The sequence below is a fragment of the Homarus americanus genome, unplaced genomic scaffold (assembly GCF_018991925.1).
Source record: "Homarus americanus isolate GMGI-L3 unplaced genomic scaffold, GMGI_Hamer_2.0 scaffold54058, whole genome shotgun sequence".
Classification (NCBI taxonomy): Eukaryota; Metazoa; Arthropoda; class Malacostraca; order Decapoda; family Nephropidae; genus Homarus; species Homarus americanus.
In genome coordinates, this window is record NW_024734044.1 from 1 (window position 1) to 5000 (window position 5000).

Consider the following 5000-nt stretch of genomic DNA (forward strand, 5'->3'; position numbering starts at 1 on the left):
CCGTGACAGCAGCAGCATCATGATGTTGCGTCTATTGTAAATCCGGAACCGGGTTATTCGGCTGTTCGCGAACAGTCAGGTTTTAACCTTGCCTAACAAACGATCAAACAACTTCCACTCTCGAGGTGCGGTACGGTGACTGTCCTATCGTCCGCTCTTGTATGCTGGATTGCACTATTTCACTATATTAAGGGGAGAGGGTGCCTTCACACACATATTCGATGTGAAATATCTTCCGCCCCCCAGCGGAGCGCTTCGGCGCCTCTGCGCAGCAAAACGCGGCATTCAAAAACAACAACCAAAATTGCCGTCGATTTCCTCTCCCTGCCCTGCAATGGCTGGAGCAGAAGGAGAGCGAGAGAGAGAATAGTCTCATTGGGTCAGAGGAATGGCAGTGGAGCGGGCTAATGGCGAGTAGGCTCGCGATCTATCAATTACACTAGCCAGGTCGCTCTCCCTATTGAACATTATTACTCTCTCTCGGCGAACACGTCGCCACTGCGGTTTCCGCGACAGCAGCATCATGATGTTGCATCCACCAATTAGTCCGGAACGGGTTTATTCGGCTGTCTGCGAACAGTCCGGTTTTAACCTTACCCAACAAACAACATCCACTCTCGAGGTGCGGTACGGTGAATGTCCTATCGTCCGACCTTGTATGCTGGATTGCACTATTTCACTATATTAAGGGGAGAGGGCGCCTTCACACACATATTCGGTGTGAAATATTTTCCGCCCACAAGCGGAGCGCTTCGGCGCCTCTGCGAAGCAAAGCGCGGCATTCAAAAACAACAACCAAAATTGCCGTCGCTTCCCTGCCCTGCAATGGCTGGAGCAGAAGGAGAGAGATTTTAGTCTCATTGGATCAGAGGAATGGCAGTGGAGCGGGCTTATGGGGCGTAGGCTCGCGATCTATCAATTACACTTGCCAGGTCTCTCTTCCGTTTGGACATTATTTACTCCGTCTCTCTCTCGGCACACACGTCGCCACCCTACTAGTTTCCATCACAGCTGTCTGCTGTCTGCCCAACTTAGCGGACTTGCGTTGGCTGATCAACCCGTCTTCGCGTCTGTGCCGGCCTTCAATGCAGCGCCCAACCGTCTCTTGACCGAGATTCATTGCACTATTCCACGCGCAAACGGCTACCCTAAATGTGCATAGACAACGCTCATGGTTCAACACGACCAGGGCGCAGTCTGGGAGCCGAGTATACTAAAAAGAGAGTTTAGCAGCCAAAACTCGTCAAAGCACACGTTGGGTTACCCCATCACCTAACAACGATGATGGCGGTTCCCACCCGTGAAATACACAACCTAACCAATATTGGGCGACGATGGCGCTCATGAGCCCACAAACAGTAAGAGAAAGAGAGAGAGGAGGAGATGGGCCAATGTGCGGTCCCTCGCCCAATGTCTTATGCCTCGCTGGGGCAAAGAGAAGAGAAGAGGAGCGGATAAGGGAGGAGATTGGCCAACGTGCGGTCCCTCGCCCAATGTCGGCTTCCTCGCTGGAGCTGGGTAAAGAGGAGAGGAGCGGATAAGGGAGGAGATTGGCACACACGGTGGCGCTGCCGGCGCCGAGGATAGCAAGAGAAGGTGCAGTTTGATCTGATCATCTGGTTTGCTATTTCTCTAAGGCCAACGTGCGGTCCCTCGCCCAATGTCGGCTGCCTCGCTGGGGCAAAGAGAAGAGGAGAGGATAAGGGAGGAGATTGGCACACACGGTGGCGCTGCCGGCGCCGAGGATAGCGAGAGAAGGTGCAGTTTGATCTGATCATCTGGTTTGCTATTTCTCCAAGGCCAACGTGCGGTCCCTCGCCCAATGTCTTCTGCCTCGCTGGGGCAAAGAGAAGAGGAGCGGATAAGGGAGGAGATTCGCCAACGTGCGGTCCCTCGCCCAATGTCGGCTGCCTCGCTGGAGCTGGGGCAAAGAGGAGCGGATAAGGGGGGAGATTGGCACACACGGTGGCGCTGCCGGCGCCGAGGATAGCAAGAGAAGGTGCAGTTAGATCTGATCATCTGGTTTGCTATTTCTCTAAGGCCAACGTGCGGTCCCTCGCCCAATGTCTTCTGCCTCTCTCTCAATCTCACTATTTTGGCCGCCGTGATAGGCGCCGCCAACAGCAGCAGCTACCTGGTTGATCCTGCCAGTAGTCATATGCTTGTCTCAAAGATTAAGCCATGCATGTGTAAGTACAAGCCGATTTAAGGCGAAACCGCGAATGGCTCATTAAATCAGCTATGTTTCATTGGATCTGTAAACCCACTTACTTGGATAACTGTGGCGATTCTAGAGCTAATACATGCAATTGGTCTCTGACCGCAAGGGAAGAGCGCTTTTATTAGTTCAAAACTGGTCGGGCCCCGGTCCGTAACCCACCTGTGGTGAATCTGAATAACTTCGGGCTGAGCGCACGGTCTCCGCACCGGCGCCGCTTCTTTCAAGTGTCTGCCTTATCAGCTTTCGATTGTAGGTTATGCGCCTACAATGGCTATAACGGGTAACGGGGAATCAGGGTTCGATTCCGGAGAGGGAGCCTGAGAAACGGCTACCACATCTGAGGAAGGCAGCAGGCACGCAAATTACCCACTCCCGGCACGGGGAGGTAGTGACGAAAAATAACGATGTGAGTCTCATCCGAGGCCTCGCAATCGGAATGAGTACACTTTAAATCCTTTAACGAGTATCCATTGGAGGGCAAGTCTGGTGCCAGCAGCCGCGGTAATTCCCGCTCCAATAGCGTATATTAAGTTATTTAGGTTAAAAGCTCGTAGTTGGATCTCAGTTCGGACTGAAAGCGGTGCACCGCCCGGTGTTTACTGTCACGCTCGAACAACCCGCCCATACGGCTTTCCTGCAGGATGCTCTTTGTCGAGAGTGTCCCGAGTGGCGGAAGTTTACTTTGAAAAAATTGAGTGCTCAGAGCAGGCTATTTGAATGGCGAATGGTGATGCATGGAATAATGGAATAGGACCTCGGTTCTATTTTTGTTGTTTTGAAGACAAGAGGTAACTGACCTGTCAGCGGAACAAGCCCGGGGGCATGCATTGCGGCTAGAGGTGAAAATTCTTGGACCGTCGCCAAAGGCGAACTTCTGCAACATTTGCCAGGATGTTTTCATTAATCAGAACGAAAGTTAGAGGTTCGAAGGCGATCAGATACCGCCCTAGTTCTAACCATAAACGATGCCAACTAGCGATCCGCCGGCGTTATTCCCATGACCCGGCGGGCAGCTTCCGGGAAACCAAAGTCTTTGGGTTCCGGGGGAAGTATGGTTGCAAAGCTGAAACTTAAAGGAATTGACGGAAGGGCACCACCAGGAGTGGAGCCTGCGGCTTAATTTGACTCAACACAGGAAACCTCACCAGGCCCAGACACCGGAAGGATTGACAGATTGAGAGCTCTTTCTCGATTCGGTGGGTGGTGGTGCATGGCCGTTCTTAGTTGGTGGAGCGATTTGTCTGGTTAATTCCGATAACGAACGAGACTCTGGCCTACTAAGTAGTCGACGGATCTCCAGAAAATGGTGTCAGTTCGCAACTTCTTCTTAGAGGGATAAGCGGCAATTCTAGCCGCACGAGATTGAGCAATAACAGGTCTGTGATGCCCTTAAAGATGTTCTGGGCCACCGCAGCGCTGTCTACACTGAAGGGATCAGCAGAGTTTTCCCCTCGAGAGGAGCAGGTAGCAACCCGTTCAAAGCCTTTCTTGATAGGGATTGGGGAAACGCAATTGTTTCCCATGAACGAGAATTCCCAATGGTACAAGTCATCAGCTTGCGCTGACTACGTCCCTGCCCTTTGTACACACCGCCCGTCGCTACTACCGATTGAATGATTTAGTGAGGCCTTCGGACTGGCGCTCTTGGATTGTCGGCCCCGTTGCCCGCGAGGGTTTTCTGGGGTCGTCGCCTCGAGCTGACGGAAAGATGTCCAAACTTGATCATTTAGAGGAAGTAAAAGTCGTAACAAGGTTTCCGTGGGTGAACCTGCGGAAGGATCATTAACAGAGAGAAAGAGAACGGGGCGCTCTTAAAACTACTACTACTACTCTCCTGATTTGGGCGGTCTCGGGCTCTGCTCTGGCAACTCCAGCAGCGAAAGAGGACAATCCCGGCCCCCGCACCAAAAATAGGTACCACCACGCTGTAGGTGGACCACACTCGGGCGAGAGCGCGAAGACCGGAGGAGGAGGACGGACGGGGCTTTGGACGGCTGCCCGTCCGTTCCTTACTACCGGCGAATAAGCCTCTTGACCCAAAAAGAGTGAAATTCAAGTGTCAAAAAACAACAACAAGCCGTCCGGCCAAACCCAAACCACAAACTTGGGCTATGTCTGTCAAACCCTTTCATTGAGACTCGACCTGTGATGGTTAGTCGCAAAAAGACCAAATGGCAAATACACAACTCTTAACGGGGGATCACTCGGCTCGTGGGTCGATGAAGACCGCAGCAAACTGCGTGTCGGTATGTGAATCGCAAGAATACCAGATACATCGACAAGTTGAACGCATATTGCGGCGGCGGCAACCATATGAGCTTGTCGCCGCCACTCCTCTCACAGTGGAAATATACATCCATCGGTTGCTGCGAGTTCGGTGCCTGCTGACTGTCTCCCCGACACGAGGGTAACCCGAACCGAGCTTCCGCCTTGGGGTTTAATCGCCCGCGCCTTGCGCGAGGCGTGCCCTTAAAAACAAGCAAGCCTATCACTAGCAAGTCCATGGACTTGGCGCACCCACATTCAACCACAACAAAGCGACAGTTGTCGCCCTCGCAAATAACTGGAGGCGGCGCTCTTTTGCCTGCTGTCCACAGAGACACGAATGGCCGTCGGCCGCTCATGGCTGATGCTGCACATGTTCTAAGAGGCACTCCATCCCACGAAGAGGAAACGAAACCGGGTCGGATATCTTTTAAGTAAGCCCCGCCGGAATTTCGTCTATCACCTCGAAAAGAGTGCTTGGCATGCATTGCAGTGGAACCTAAATTGATGAGTG

The 5000-nt window shown here is 52.7% G+C and overlaps 1 non-coding gene across 1 annotated transcript; it reads left to right on the forward strand.

The window, feature by feature from the left end:
* Positions 1–4405: 4405 nt before the first annotated feature.
* LOC121870138 lies at positions 4406–4569 on the forward strand. The gene has a single exon (XR_006089653.1). It is a non-coding gene; the product is annotated as a 5.8S ribosomal RNA (ribosomal RNA).
* The last annotated feature ends 431 nt before the right edge of the window (positions 4570–5000 follow it).